The sequence below is a fragment of the Homalodisca vitripennis genome, chromosome X (assembly GCF_021130785.1).
Source record: "Homalodisca vitripennis isolate AUS2020 chromosome X, UT_GWSS_2.1, whole genome shotgun sequence".
NCBI lineage: Eukaryota > Metazoa > Arthropoda > Insecta > Hemiptera > Cicadellidae > Homalodisca > Homalodisca vitripennis.
Window position 1 is genome coordinate 159,070,966 of NC_060215.1, and position 18,000 is coordinate 159,088,965.

Here is an 18,000-nt window from a genome sequence, read left to right on the forward strand (position 1 = left end):
CTACATCAGAGCATGAGGTAGAGAGAGGCGAAGGCAATGTAAAAAAAATACATTTGTAAGTCAAAACTCTGAAAACTTTACGATTCAACAACTCTACTTTCCTGCGTCTGAGTAACAAACCTACTTAAAGCTGATGCTGCTTACATTTCACTGCAAACACGCTTGCTTCCTTAAAGGTTCGTATCTTACAAATGCCACATTATTTTTTTATCGATAATAAAGATTTTAGTTTAACACTGTTAAAACAGATTATTGAGTGATAACATTAAAATAACAAACTATTATAAAAGCTACGATTATATAATAATTAGCTTTCAGTTGTTCATAAGCAGATTAAGCAATACACACAATTTTATAAAAAAAAGTAATATATATTACATAAATTCATATTAATACATTAATACAATATTTACGGTTACACTACGTTTCGAGATCTCGTGCCAGTAATTATGGAACTGCTAGAACTATGCACTCAATGCAATTATTTTAAGGTAGAAGGTACAATTTTCCGTCAAGATGAGGGGAGGGCAATGGGTTCTCCACTGTCTCCTATTTTTGCCAATATCTTTATGGAGGAATTTGAGCGAAAAGCTTTAGCTTCAGCTCAGTTCAAGACTTGGTGAAGGTATGTGGATGATACCTTTGTTATTTTTTCTCTTGGAGATATTGAATTAAATAACTTTTTGAATCACATTAATAGTATTTCTCCTTCCATCCGCCTCACAATGGAAGTGGAAGTCCAAAACAAGCTTCCCTTTTTGGATGTGTGTGTATTAAGAGATAGAGATGTCCTTAAGACAACTGTTTTTCGAAAGATAACACACACAGGAAAATATTTAAATTATCAATCCAACGATCAAAAATCTATCAAATAATGAGTAGCCTACTCGTTGTTTGATAGAGCAAAGAGCTTGTGCTCAGATAAACATGGATTAAAAGAGGAACTTAAGACAGTTGAATCGGATCTCAGAAGCAATGGATACTTTCAATTAGTAATAAATAAGTGCAAAAGAACCAGAAGAATCATTCCTGAGTCAGAAAAACAGAATTGAGATAAATTTGCGTTAATGTCAATACCTTATGTGCCGGGATTATCGGAGAAAATTAGAAGAGTAGGTAGAAATTACAACATTAGAACCGCGTTTAAAACACACAACACTCTTAGAGAAAGTCTCGTAAAACAAAACCAAAAAATGGCACACAGGATTCCAAAAACTGTGTTTACAGTATAAAATGTAGTTGCAATAGGGAATACATGAGCGAGATAAAAAGACTACTAAACGTAAGGATAAAAGAGCACAGATAAAACACGAGAAAGGGTCTCACAGAAAAGTCAAAAATTACACACCATTGTTGGTTTGAAGACCATCTTATGAATTGGGATGAAGCCAACATAATACATCGGGAACCAAATTTCTTCAAAAGGAAATTAATTGAGGCAAAATACATGTAATTGGCAGACCAACCAATCAGTAAACCATCAGTCGAGATTAGGCCGCTTTAACGATTCAACAACTCTGCTTTACTCTGTCTGACAATATACTAGCTACTTAGAGTTGTTGCTAAATACATTTCACTATGGGTAATCTTGTTTCTTATAGGTTCGTATATACCACTGCCACATTGGTTTTTATCACTAGTAAACAATATGGTTAAACATGCCCATTTTCTTATGCAGTAGTCGTTCATAACCATAACTCTGAGTCACTCAATAACTAAATAAAACAATTACCTGTTTCTACCAAAACCCCTGATGAGTATAAAATAAAACTAAAACCCTTAATTTGTCCAATGAAACCCAAAATTGTGTAATATTTTGATTTAAAAAAACTAAACTTAAAAACTTAATTCATTGTGGTATTGGTCAGTGGTGCAATAGTTTTCAACGTCAAATAGCCTAAAGTACTTCATAGTTATTACTTATCATTAAAATATAAGGTGTTTTCTTAAAGTTTCATATCTATTTTGTATGTATTGGAATAAAACAATTTGACATATTCTATTCAAAAGTTAAATTATCGACAGTCATAAGATACCCACCTCTGTAGTCTAGAAGGGTTTCCCATAGCCCCAACCTGAGAAGGTATCCGTAAACTGAATTTGAAAAGAGCCGGTTTAACTGAATAAGTAATGGAGATTGGAAGGGGATCTTCCTTCTCTGTACTTCATCGTACTTCAGGTAGGAATACACTTGGGCTTTAATGGAATGTAACCAGCAAACTTTACACAAAAATGAATATCATTTGTTTATCTGAGACAAGTGATAGATATTAGAAAATCTGTGCACTTTATCTTGTGTCGTGAGTACATTATAGATTACAGCCAACATACATAATATAGGTGGACCAGAACAATAATTTAAACAGCGTAATATTTTTTAGAATCCCAGGTGAAAATTAAGGAATTTTGATATGATATACACAACTCTTGAACATCATAAAAAACCAAAATAGAGTTAGTTGTTACTATTCGATAAACAGTGAAAGGATTCTAGTAACCCTTACTTAAGTGACAAACGTTGAATGGGTTTACATCTCTTACCTCTATGCTATGTCACTGCTCCAGAACGAAATATAATTGGTCTCTAAAACGCAGGTCACTTAGAACCATGACATACGAAGTAGAACTTTATAACCGAGGCCTCTTCAAATTGGGTTTTTGTAAACATAGCAACAAGAAGAATGATGGGTTTAGCTCCAATGCAACTTCCACTGGCGTACACCATCTGAAACCTGATGCTGTCACAGACTTGAATCCTGAAGTTTTAACATCAGAGAACCTTAGACAACACAATACAGTTCTATATGGGTGAAAGTGCAAGCAGGACACCTATATAGAACACAGTACACTTATTTTGTCACAGACTTGAATCGGGTATATTTGGGTGTTTCCAGACATAATATACACCCTGTATATACCGTATACACGTGAACGTTACCCAACTACTGTAGCATGTTGCTTAGTGAGCAATGTAAAACTTTGTATTGTTTAAGCCTTATTTATTTTACAAGCCTTAATATATGCATTTATTTCGTTACTTATTAACTGATTTAACTAAGTAGCCTGAAAATGTAATTATTGATTGTTCAATCCAGGGAGAAAACATCATTTATTATTTTTTTATGTACTCACTTTATTCAGTAATGCTTTGTCAATTATGTTTTTGCTTGAGATTTTGATATTATACTTTCAAAGTAAATATACCTATAATGCCTTTATTTAGCTTACGTATAAATAGCTAACTCTAGTAAATATACTAATAGTTAAAAGAAAAACTACAATGTTTTCATAAATAAAAACCATATCACTTGTAAAATAAAAGGTTTCATCTTGTTAGTTTTTTGAAAGCACAATTACATATATATATATATATATATATATATATATATATATATATATATATATATATATATATATATATATACGTTACAAAAAGCAACTAAACATACATTGTCGGAAGACGACCTATGATACAAAAAATATTCTATTTACTGCATATCACAGAATATTTTAATTGTGATTTATTCCAATTTACGTCAATGAACGTATTTGAAAGAATTTTAAAGTGCTGGTATTCTGCTATAATGAGATTATTTATTACAATCAATCGTAATGACTCTGTCAACCCTTTACCGATTTAACAAATTAAGTATTACTTAAGTGGCTTTCCGGTTACATTAGTATTGATTTAGTGTTTATTTATTTATTATTGTATTAATTTATTTTAAATATTAAATGTGTATTAGTTGCAATCACTTCAGATTTGATGCTTTTGTGGTTGCATTTCATATTCTGTTATTTAATTTCGTATGAATGTGTATTCCGTATGTTCCGTTATATGTAATTAAAATGTTTGCCTTAATTTTAATGCACATTTCATTACGAGTTCCAGACCTAATAACGGCACACAATATTTCATCACCATCAATTATATGAACTGCATTTATAATTCTCTCTTATGTCCTTTCGGGTTGTGGGCTTTGTATAATACCCTATGTCTTTCATCCTTACCGAAATGTAATAGATATGACTGGCTTCTTCATCAATGATACCAGTCATTGTATCAATATGTTTGTTTCATAAATATTCTTCTACATTTATTATTGAATTTAGCTTTCTTACAAATACATTCGATACAATATATGGTATGATCGTAATGACTAGGTTCGTATAACCTTACACGTGACTCTTGATATAGTCTTTATGTAGATTAATCTTCATATAATTAGTACCTAAATATCCGTTTAACCTATCTATGCATATTAATTTTCTCCCCCAACATAATGATGTAGGTCCCGTGGAAGCCAGTCTGTAACCTTTCACTGACAGTACTGGTTCGTTAGAAGTCAGTCATTTGTTAGAGCAAATGGGAAATAATAAAGTGCATTAAGGCACTGTCGGGAGAAACACGAGCCTTCTGGTGAGTGAAAATTCACATAGAGTATGAGGTATAGACAAACAAATTCAGTTTAAAAAACTCTTCATTCTCTTTTGGTTTCAGATTATTTTAAAACCCAACTATCTTCTCAAAAATTTACTTTACTATTTAACATGCGACAGAGGTTTCAGGAATATTCAAACAACTAACAAGGCTACAGCGGTTTGCTTCTCGAGAAGTTTTAGTTGAAGAATACATTTTCCAGTTCATGTAGTCCTCTTTTCAGATTCACTAACATTACAGATATTTGTTATATACCTTAGTTTCAGGCAGAAAATTATTTCAATATTTCTTTTTGTTATTTTGGCGCTACGTCCATAGTACTGTTATATTTTTGTATTATAGAAGGCAAGAGTAGTAAAAACAGGGTAGAAAATATATTCTCTATGGAAATCGCACCTAAATTACCATTCTGATACACAAAAGAACGCTAAACTATAGGAATTACACCTTCATTGCGGAACTAACTTTGCCAGTCAATGAGGCTTCTTCTTCTCTCAATCGTAAGCGAAGTAAAACACTTTACACATTAATTGTTCGTCACGGACTTCTCGTAAACCTTAACTAAAATAGTAACACAAGGAAATGTACTGGGGAGTCAATTGTAGCTGGTTCAAATTTTCCAAGTATCTTTAAGACAAGCTAATGCATGAGTGATACTCATAATCCTTTATAAAAAACCAGAGCTAAACCCGAAATCAGCCTCCTTATCATATTTAATATAAAAACATTCGGCCTAACTAATGCATTTACAACAAGATATTGGTAGTTTATATGAATTAGTATGTTAACCTACATCAATATTTCATTTCGTGATCCTAAGCTTCCTTCACGATTACCACATAAGTAGACGATGTTTAGTCAGTGTTTAGTAATTTTAATATAAACCTAACGAATTGGTTTTTAAAACCCTGGCCTTGTCCTATAGAGAAAATAATTACATTTTAACATTTCTTCAAAATAAATGGAATTAACATTTAAATGGATATAAAGTAAAAAGGAAGTAAATGTAAATGAACAAATGAAATGAACCTGTACGCCAGTAACAAATATCCGTCAAAGCAACCGTAGTGGATTTTCCTACCTCATAAAAATACCTAAAAACATACCTAATACAATAAAATGTTATTAAGCAACTATATCTATATAGCTCATACTTCACATAAAGCTTAGGTTTTAATTTGTTGTGGAATATTTTGAAGAGTGGTGTCAAATATTATATTGTATTTATCTTCCGGTTCCAACCATAACTTATTTTTACATAATCTTCAGTGTATTATGGTGTTTAAACTAAACTTTAAATTTGATAGTATTGTGTATCACGTAACCATGACTGAGATAATTGAGGTATCAAGGCTTGTAGAAAGGTATAATGTGAGAAACAATTTCGAGCTGACAACTCCCGCGGCTGTGACGCTGCCAGTAATTGTCTGCAATTTACTCTCTCAGCTGTCTACATTGATCAGGTTATGGTTTGTGTTGTCACTCTATCATAAACATGGCGTAAAATATTTGAATATCAACGTAATATTTGCATCATACAGTCTAGTAGAGGTATGGTGTGGGCTGAGACACAATTTCGAGTAGACAACTCCCTCGGTGGTGATGTCGCCGCCGATTGCCTAGTTTGGTCCTCCTCAGTGCTCTTGCCCTAATCATGTTATGGTTTGTGAAATCACTCTTCCACAAAAATTACAATGAAACATTTTAACTTCAGTTACCAAATTCTTAAAGGTACATGAATTTGAACATGTAATATTATTTTACTATTCACAAAATCGTCACGAAACAAAAGTATTTCAATGTATTTTAAGAGTATTTAAAAAGGTTGACAGAGTATTTCAAAACTCAGTATTGATAAGACATGTATAAGTATTTCTGATCATACATGTTATTTAAAAATCTTTGTAAGCCTCTTTTGCCCATCATGTACTCAATAAATAATACAATTAGGTATAACGTACAGTAACTGCAATAGGTGAATAACTGTCACGTAAAATATTTTTTTACAAAAACTAGATGAAAATATAATAAACCTAATTGTTCTGACAACTTTTTGACAAAAGTGACTGTACAGAGTCTTATGTTAAATCACATAAACTCATTCACAAAACATGAACTCTAACATCTGAAACAGTTCATCTTGGAGTTTGAATACTGATTACTCTCCATTTCTCCATTCCAATTAACTGATCAGATTATAAATACTGTCTATATCTGTAACTTTTGCTTAATACAACTTTGAGGTATAACATAACTATGGTAGGATGAATGGGATTGTTTAGTTAGCTGAAGTTAAGTTTATATTCTTGATTTGAGGTAAACTCAAAATTCACATAACTTTGATAATTTACGTAAGACTCCTGATTCGTTTATTGATTAATTGGACTTCTGCAAGGCAATTACACTTATAGTCTATACCCCCATATAATTGTATAGTTTCCCGTTTTAATAGTGCCGCAGTTTCTGCCAATACTAGCCGTACAGCCTACGTTTAATACGTTCCAGCAATAGGTAGTTATTATTCCAGCAAAAGGTTTATTACTTTGGTAAATATCAAGACATTTGGGTTTATCGATATTTATTGTTATAAAACCAAGATAAGCATGGTTATGATTATAAGACCCACGGATACATGGCAAAACGCTTGGTCTCACGTGTATCTCAAAGGCACCGTATAATCATTATGACTTGAAATGTTGTTAATAGAAATAATGGAAATATTTGTATCCAGTATAATATAGGTATGTATATCCATGCATAACTCCGTATTAAAAATATATTTGCGTTCCAACAAAAGTTACACTAGTTCCCTTGTGAATGATACTAGGGTGTCCTTATTAATGATCTGTTGCTTCAAACCTCTCTGCCAGGAACCTGACAGCAGGTAAGCGTGGTCAATAGATGGTAAGTCGCGTCGTTACTGTCAGCGTGGGAATGTGCTTTCTAACTGATAAGGCTCGTTAGTGAATTTAGTGTAGCTGAGAATTCATAAAACGATTATCATACTTCATTTCATTTGTAGATTTTGATTACCATTTGACAAAGACAGGGCACTGGCGCTATTGATCAGATATACAGGATGTATCATTACTGAACCAATAATTCAACTTTAACCCCACATTTCGTATTCCAAAGAACATTATTACATCCAAGTGTATTACATGTCATCAAAAAACACTTTTGGAGATAAAGGAGTCAGATTTGTAGCATAATATTATCATCACATTGGAAGTAGAATATTAACACGAGGCGTTAGAAACAGGCAGAAGTTTTTTGTCATAGTAATGTTAGAGGTTGGATTATCACCGCCTAGTTCATAACGAAGAAAAGCTTATTAAGCGAGTATAATTTTGCCAGTTCTGCTGAGAGGTAAACCCCAATATCGGGTCCAAGAGCTGTTTGCAGCGTACTATTATCATCACAATGGAGGATTTCAGTGAGAAACATTCCCGGACGAGTTGAGGTTTATTTTTTCCTAGACGTCGTTATTTTGGAAAACGTCACAATGGTCTTTTTAGTAAAATACATATAGGAAGTTGTTGAATGAGTTAACTAAAAAGAATAATAAAAATTTACTCATTTAACTTGTTTATACATCACTAAAAACATTTTAGTACTAGTGTTGAGCTTGTTTTATTTTGGAAATATTGATATCTTAAATAGCCCTCATATAATATAAGCATTTTCATTTATAATTAATTATATAATTAAAAAAACCGATTAACTGGAGTTTGAAACCGTTGGTATTTATACTCATTACTCATGTCTTTGACGCTATTACTAAAGCCTAGGTTTCATAAGAGCAATTAATACATCACTTTCTTACTTGCCCTGTTTCACATCAGGGGAGGTAATACCAGAAATCAGAAATCTTTATTGTCGTTGACATTTTACAAAATGCATGACAGTCGTCAATTTGAAACTTAAAATGTAAACTTAAGGTAATATTGCAGCTATTTCACCATAAAAATCTGTAATATTATACAGTGGTTTATTCAATAGCATTTTCTGTGCTATCTTAAAACTATGAAGTGTCAGAGTTTTTAATTTTTTAGGTAATGTATTATACATTTGAATCCCTTGATACAAAAAGCTTTGTTGAGTCCCTGAAAACATGCATCTTTTTAGTGCTATATTATGTCTATTTCTTGTCATATAGTTATGTATGTCACTAACTTTAGTTGTTATTTGCAAGTTTTCCCTTACATACATAAGAACTGAAAAAACATACATTGACAGTAGAGTTAGGATACCTAGCCAAAAAAAATGGTTTGCAGTGATCCTGTCAGTCTGCACCACAGATAAAACGGACAGCTTTTTTTGTAACACAAATAATTTGTGAGCATAGGAACAATTCTCCCAAAGTGAAGTTCCATAGGACAAGTGGCTATGAACATGACCATAGTAGATGCAAAGAAGAACATCAGGAGACACATTCCCTCTCAATGATCTAATCATAAATAGACCCTTTAGAATTTTTGCGGCCAGATTGTCAATACGAGAGTGTTATTGCAGGTTGGACTGAAGATGGAAGCTAAGAAAATTTAAAGATGCCAATCTCGCTGAACCAGAACGAAGGTAAAGTTGTATTTCCTGAACATTCTCCCTATTTAAGCTCAGGTTATTAGCATTACACCAGTCATGTATGACATCTGATTTAGAATTAACAATATCATTAGCTTTCTGAGGATCAATACCCTGAACACACACTGCCAGATAATTTGTAAACATAAAACACTCTACATGATGCTCCATGATGTTACTTGGAAGATCATTTATGTAAATGATGAACAAGGTCGGGCCAAGTATAGACCCTTGTGTTACACCTTGTACAATCTGCAAAGACTTGAAAAAAGAGCCATTTAAATATACAGACTGCCATCTATTTTCTAAGTAAGATCTAAAAAAAGAAATGGCAGCACTGTCAAACGAGTAAAATACAGCTTATCTAGCAGCACATCGTGTGTTACAGTGTCGAAGGCCTTGGACATATCATACGATTTAAAGAGAACACTCCTTTTAGCCTCCAGACCTTTAAAGCAGTTTGTAATTAGAGCTTGAGTGGCTGCAACAGTTCTACGCTTAGGCCTAAACCATGCTGACACTCTGATAAAATATTATTTCGTTCGAGGAAGAATATCATCTGACTATGTATGAGACGTTCCAAGATCGTCGACACTGTGGGCACAATGGATATTGGTCTATAGTTTGAACATAAATCTTTCTGACTTTTCTTATGTATTGGTATCACTTTTATTGGTTTAAGTTTCTCAGGATAAAAGCCCTGTGTGATGCATATGTTAAATAAGTATGCTAAGAGCTCACTTATGTGTTTAGAAGCTAATTTTAAGTGTAAAGCATTTATTCCATACATATCTAGACAAGAGCTATTTCTTAGTTTATTTATGGCTAAGAACATTTCTTCAAAAGTGAATTCTTTGATAGTAAAATTTTCACATAAAGGCATTTTACTTTTTATATTTATACTTAAGAAAAAATTTTTGTCATTTGGGCAAGTTGCTACATTTTTAGTTATATCCTCAATAATATTAAGAAAGTAAGAATGAAAAATATCTGCAGACAGACAATTTGTATATAAAAGGGCTTACTATTTACATTTCTACCTTCATTAATAACTGCCCATGAAGCCTTTGACTTATTCACTGATCCAGCAATAAAATTATTGTTATAGTTTAGTTTGGAATTCCTAATTTCACATTTATATTTTGCTTTCAGTGATTTGTATTTTTCCCTAATTACATTGTTATTTGAGGTATTACAAAATAAAAATTCAACCCTATCCAACTCTTTTTCTAAAATTAACCAATCCTTTGTGGTACCATTTGTTGTTTGGTTTTTTTGTTATCCATACTTTTAGTTTTTATTGGTACAGAAATATTTAAAGCCCATAGAAACAGGTCAAATAACACATTAAACTTGTCATTAATATCTAGGGTACTATTATATACAACAAACCAGTCTACTTTGCTAATATTACACAAAAATCTAGCAGAGTTTTCATCGCTTATAGGCCTTGTTATATGTTTATATTTTATTCTATCTGGGTTTGCAGACTCCAAACTAACACAGAAAAGAATAGCATTGTGATCGGAGACTGGTGTATGTAACACAGAAGCAGTCAATTTGTCCGGATGCAATGTAGACACGATATTATCAATGCAAGTCCCTTTTGAAGCGTTGTGCGTTAAAAAGTTTGGGCGGGTTACTTCTCTTACTGCAGTATATAAACCAAATGATTTTGTTAGGCTATTTAGTTCTTGTGTTTCATTGTTATTTTCCAAGAAGTCTACATTAAAATCGTCCATGCATCTAAAGTCAAACTTCACACCATGCACACTCGAAAAGATGTCATGCAGTTTATCTACCCTATAAAAGCGTGAAAGTTACCTGTAGGTGATCTGTAGAAATTCACCAGCAAAGTATTAAAAGTTTTCAGATGTACCGCGGACGATTCAAAAACAAGCTCCTCAGCAACATCGGGTAAATTTTGATAAACTTGTGAGTCAATATGGTTTTTGACTAAAATAACACTGCCACCATGCACAGTTACAGTTCTTGCAAAAAAAGCTGCAATTTTATATCCTGGTAAATCAATATTTACAATGTCTACTTTAGACAACCAGTGCTCCATTATACAAACAACATCAACACTGTTGTTCGATGCTAACAGGTTTAAATAGTCAATTTTATTAGGTAGGCTCTGAATATTCCACAACAACACAGAGTTAGGCTATTTATATTATTTACACAAGTCATTGTAGAAGAACTGTTTACATCCTTAGAGATTTTATTCCCCACTGTTTTAGTTTAAGGATTTTACACTTACCCTCAGAAAGACCCACTGTTAAATGTTTGCCTCTGTGGTTGTCTGCTCCTCTAAAAAAGATTGCAGGTGTTCTTCCTTATGTACTTTAGGGAAACAAAAACGACTCACATACACTCCAGTAGGCCAAAAGTCAGACAGAAAAACTTTGTGCCAAAGTGATACAGGCACTCCAATTTAAAAAGACCGGTATCCCGGATATCTGTTTCTCAACTGTGAGACCTCATAATCTCCGTGAACACCCTCAACCAAGTATTGCTTGACTGAATTACAGTCAAAACTAGGGGCTAACCTAGAAACAAAAAGATATCGGTATTTTTCGACGAGACCCAGCATATTATCTTTGATAGCACTGCCCAGAAAGAATAAATTTTCCAGGTTTTCTAGCTGCAGTGCGACTGTTTAGCTTCTCACTTCTGAGCATTCTTTTAATTTTTACAGTTTAAAATCCACCACTGTCCTCACTTTCAACAGACAACCGCATCTGTTTGTCAATGTCAACAACACTGTTACATTCCATATCGCTAGGAATAGGTTGCAGCCTATTTACGTCATATGTTTTGCTTAGAACAGCAGATCCTCCCTGAGCCGTCTGCTGTTCGTTATCCATAACTTGCAGCTGACTAATGTTTCTGCTAACAGAAGAAACTTCAGGTCTAGTTACTACCGATGTCAAATTCCGACTATTATTGTTCCTCTTGAGGCCTTTATAATTATTGATTCCTTTTTTAGAAGATTCAAAGTTGATCCCAAGTAAACATTTAGTTTTATTACTATCATCTAAATTATGTTTCTCAGTAGAAGTATACTGTTTGTCACAAGTTAAAATGTCTCCGATTATCACACCATGGCTAGGAGCTTAATTTGACATTTTCATTTTGTAATTCAGTAAGTTGTTGTCTCATCTTAGTCTGGTTTATCGTTAATTCATAAACTTGTTCTGTTAAAATTGTTATATTTGCAAAACACTGAATAAAATTATCACTATCGCTGTTTTCTGACTTACCGGTATCGGGCGACTTATCAATTGCATGATTCTTACTGTCAGTACCGGTACTGCATAAATTGCACAGCAAATTATTACTACTCACAGCCTCGTTTACCCAATTCACCATCATTAACAGCTGCACATTCTTTATGAAACCATAAACCATAATAGTTTACGACGTACCAGTAGCTTCATAGGCTACAGTATAATTTACAGTGATTATACTGTATGTTCATTGAAAATATTAAATTATATTAGAGATGTAGCCTCGAAAAGTGTTTGATAAATATGTATATTATTATAAAACTTTTAACACATTTTAAACTTTTTTTATACTATGTACATTTCGAATCCTGGGAATACATGTTCAGGTACTAAGGTTAAGTTAATTATGAAAATAAATAATTAAACGAATGGTGGCTTCTGACATCCAAGAAGAATTAGGCACCTGACGTTACCGGACTCTGAGGTCTTTCGGACTCTCGGCGTTTTTCAACTCTACGAGATCTGCGACCTCCTGGACTCCATAAACTCTGTCGGAGTTGCTGGCATCTCAAAGCATCATCTTCTTGAGGTTGTTACTCTCTAGCTATATTCGATCTCAGAAAGTTCCCTGGATCTAGGAGCTTTCGGAATGTAGGGACCTAGGCCTCTGGAAACTTTATGTTGTGGAAAATGTCACCCTTGTGATCATCAAAGCAATCATTCATAAGTCATGTACGTTCATTTTCAGAAAACATGTTTGTGTTTTGAAGCTCTGCCGTATGTCCAAATGACATTGGAAAAAGTATTATGGGTTAACATTCATTCTATAGAATTTTATTACGGATTTTTTTTACAATCTATCTAACCAAATCTAGTTATACTTTATAAAATAGATTTTACCCTTCTAATCTTCTCCAGAAAGTATTGCCTGATCGAGCATCTACAAACAGTTCAGTGTTCATATACATCATAGAGAATGTATAGATCTATAGCATTTTCTATACATTCTATAAAGTAGTATGTTCTATTGAATTCAATCGGACGTTAAGATTTGCCCAGAATATGCTGTTTCTTTCTCAGCTTGAGGGATTTGAGTCAACGTGGTTGACATATATCTGTAAGTCCAAAATCCGACAGTTTTAGAATCGCATTATTTATCTACATCAGAGCATTTGGTAGAGAGAGGCGATGGCAATGTAAAAAAAATACATTTGTAAGTCTTAACTCTGAAAACTTTACGATTCAACAACTCTACTTTCCTGTGTCTGAGTAACAGACCTACTTAAAGCTGATGCTGCTTACATTTCACTGCAAACACGCTTGCTTCTTTAAAGGTTCGTATCTTACAAATGCCACATTATTTTTTTATCGATAGTAAAGATTTTAGTTTAACAATATTAAAAAAGATTATTGAGTGATCAAATTAAAATAACAAACTATTATAAAAGCTACGATTGTATAATAATTAGCTTTCAGTTGTTCATAAGCAGATTAAGCAATACACACAATTTTATAAAAAAACGTAACATATTATATTACGTAAATTCATATTAATACAATATTTACAGTAACACGACGTTTCGAGATCTCGTGCCAGTAATTATGGAACTACTATAACTATGCACTCAATGCAATTATTTTGAGGTAGAGGGTACAATTTTCCGTCAAGATGAGGGGATGGCAATGGGATCTCCACTGTCTTCTATTTTCGCGAATATCTTTATGGAGGAATTTGAGCGAAAAGCTTTAGCTTCAGCTTAGTTCAAACCGAAGATTTGGTGGAGGTATGTGGATGATACCTTTGTTATTTTTTCTCATGGATATATTGAATTAAATAATTTTTTGAATCACTTTAATAGTATTTCTCTATTCATCCGCCTCACAATGGAAGTGGAAGTCCAAAACAAGCTTCCCTTTTTGGATGTGTGTGTATTAAGAGATAGAGATGCCCTTAAGACAACACAACTGTTTTTCGAAAGATAGCACACACAGGAAAATATTGAAATTATCAATCCAACCATCAAAAATGTATCAAAGAAGGAGTAGCCTACTCGTTGTTTGATAGAGCAAAGAGCTTGTGCTCAGATAAAGATGTATTAAAAGAGGAATTTAAGAAAGTTGAATCGGATCTCAGAAGCAATGGATACCCTCAATTAGTAATAAATAAGTGCAAAGGAACCTGAAGAATCATTCCTGAGTCAGAAAAGCAGAATTGAGATAAATTTGCGTTTATGTCAATCCCTTATGTGCCGGGATTATCGGAGAAAGCTAGAAGAGTAGGTAGAAACTACAAGATTAGAACCGCGTTTAAAACACACAACAGTCTTATACAAAGTCTAGTAGAAACAAAACTAAAAAATGGCACACAGGATTCCAAAAACTGTGTTTACTTTTTTTGGTCTTTGATAGCAGTTCGAATCTAACGTATTTTACTAGTGCAATTTATTTTACTGTCTATACCTTGTCATTGGTGCTCATGTGTATTTAGACTATATTTATATCATCAATTGAACCAGAGTGAGTGCATCTACCTATTAGTTCTTAAATTCTATTGTTTAATCCTTGCATAATTTAATTAATTTTTTAACCCTATTTCACTTACCGTTGAGAGTGCAAACGATCTCCAGCTGTCATCATCACTCAGTAAGTCATAGACACTAAAATTCAATCAACTGAATCCCAATAGCTTGGCATGTTATTTATGCATGTAGCCTGTATATTTTTAATTCGCTTCGCTTCGCTTAGTATGGTTGTTTGACGAGTGTATTATCTCGTTTCTTGTTGCTCCTCGCTTTCCATTCTTCTCCAGTCCAGCTGTCAATAACAAGTACCGTCAGCAGATTTATAAAGAGAAACAATCCCTGTCACTTTGAAATCCACAGCCTTTTAGTTCTCAAACATCTTCGCTACTCAAAAAGATCAGCATTATAACTAGTACCTGGTTTCCGGCTACTGTTGGTGGATCGAGTAGCTAGCGGTGGTCGGTGCAGTGTATTGGTAAAGAAGTAAGAATTTGATATGGCAAACCTTGCCGATAAATCTGTTTGCATAGTCTGCTACAAAAAAGTGATTGACAAAGGGGTGGAATGTGATTCGGCTTGTAAACGTTGGTTTCACCCCGATTGCGTCAAGATTACTGCCGGTGAATACTAGAAGATTGCTGATGGAACTACTAAGAACTGGTCTTGTGGTCGCGTTGATTGTGTAGACTCACAGTCCGTTAGACCTGTGTCTGCTCAAATATCTGATCTGACCTCGAAATTTGATCGTGTTATTAATAAACTGAATTTGCTTGATGGCCTGTCACAGGGAATAGAGGATATAAAACACGATTTATCCAGCATTAAAGCTTCTATTGCTGAATTGGAGCCTCGAGTCTCTGCTAATGAGTCCAAGATAACTGCTTTACAGCAAGACGTTCAATCACTTAAAGATTGCCCTCAAACTGAAAATCTAGAATCAATACTGGAGGAATCTAATGACAGAGCTCGTCGTGCCAATAATGTTATTGTGTATAGCTTATCTGAAAGCAAAAGTGGCGATGTCGCTATGAGAGTGCGTCACGATTCAGATAAGGTTCAAGCCTTGATTAATGCCTTCTGTCCATCCCAAACTGATCTTACCTTCAAGTGCTACCGTATTGGTGCTGCGACTAATAAAAAGATGCGCCCCCTACAACTCATTCTTCCTACTCTACAGGCTGTCATTGAGTTCTTGAGAAACTTTGATGAAAACGTCCTTCGTGGCATCGATCCCGACTTTGCTGATGTAAGAGTGTCAAGAGATCGTACACCCCGTGAACGTGATCATCTCAACAGCTTGAGGGACCAGCTCAAAGTGCGCTCAGAGAAGGGAGAGAAGAATCTCACTATAGGGTACGTGAATGGAACGCCGAAGATAATGAAGCAGGCTTCATAAAACTGAGCGGCGTAGTCACCAGTGTCTACTATCAGAATGTTAATGGGTTAAGAACTAAAATTCAAGATATCAAACAGTCCATCCCTGTTTCTGTATACGATATTGTAGTCTTGACTGAGACCAATCTGAGTGATGACATATCCTCAGCCGAGCTTGGCCTTTCTAATTTCAAAGTATTTCGTTCTGATAGATCGTCTACCACAAGTTCCAAATCTAGTGGTGGTGGAGTATTGGTGGCTGTGAAAAATTCAATAATGGTTACCAAACTTAGTCCTTGTATTAGCACAACTGAATCTGTATTTCTTCAAATTAAAAAGACATTGATAAGTCCATCCATGTTTATTGCTGGACTTTACATACCACCAAATAAACCTGCTGAACCCTACTCGAACTTCTGCGACATTATTGAAGAGTTTTTGAGTACTGGTCCTGATTATGATGTGGTACTGCTTATTGGTGATTTTAATCTCCCTGATGTTAATTGGTCTGACATGTCTCCACCTGCCAGCAATAAGTCATCTCAGCTATTGCGCGACCTGATGTCCTTGCACCGACTGTATCAGATTAATAGAGTCCATAATGCTCGAGGGGTTGTGCTTGACCTTGTATACAGCAGTGATGAGAAGTGTGTCGTCTCTCCTGCCTCTGATCCTGTCTTGCCTTCTGAAGCTGCTCATCCTCCTCTTCACATCGAGGTACCCGTACAAACCTGTGGGTCGGTGTCCAATGTTGCAATGAATTATAACTTTATGCGATGCAACACACAAGAAGTTTACAACGAGCTTAGTCTTTGCTGTGGTGAGGTGTTTTATCATATACCTGATAGTCATGATTTTTTCGATAAGTTTCAAAAGACCATTCATGATATTGTTCTGAAGCATACTCCGTTGAAGAGAGGCGGTGTGTGTAGATTTCCATCATGGTTTTCTCCTGAGTTGAGGAGTGCTGTCGTGTGCAAAAAGATCTTGCACAGAAAATACAAGGCTACTGGTAACTATGGGCATTATTTAGAATTCCAGAGGGCCCGACGCCATTGTAAGAAGCTGAGTGACCTTTGCCATGCAACATACATGGAGCGAGTTAACAACTCTATTCCCCTAAATATCAAGGCTTTCTGGAGTTTTGTCAGGAACTTGAAATCTGAGTCTACCAGAGCAAACGAATATTTCTCGGATGATCAACGTGAATCTAGTCCTGAGGGTATATGTAACCTATTTGCTGATTATTTTGCATCCGTATATAGACCTTCGGCTGACCTCATCCCTCAGTTTGACTTCTCTACCCAGATCAATATGTCGTCTTGTTCGTTTGGGGTTGAGGATGTGGAGAGAAAACTTTCTTCATTTGACACTTCCAAGGGAACTGGGCCTTACTTTATTCCTCCATCCGTCTTGCGCTTCTGTGCTCCCATTGTTGCGCCTCAACTTACAGTCATCTTCAATAGATTACTTGAGGATTGTATATTCCCTGATGGACTTAAGAGCTGTTTTATTGTGCCAATTCATAAGTCGTCTGATCCTTCGGATGTCCACAATTACCGACCTATTGCTGTTCAGCCAGTTCTGAGGAAGATTTTCGAAAGCTTAGTTCTTGACTATGTGAGCTTCCAATTCAAAAATATCATAGCGCCGCAGCAACATGGCTTTGTCCGGGGTAGGTCAACAGTTAGTAACTTGGTTGTTTATGTGGATTACATTTTGTCTGCCTTCTCGAGTGGCGTTCAGGTCGATAGTGTTTATATTGATTTTAGCAAAGCTTTTGATGCTATCAGCCATGGTCACCTTCTGGCCAAACTTCACGGTTATGGTATATGTGGTAGCCTAC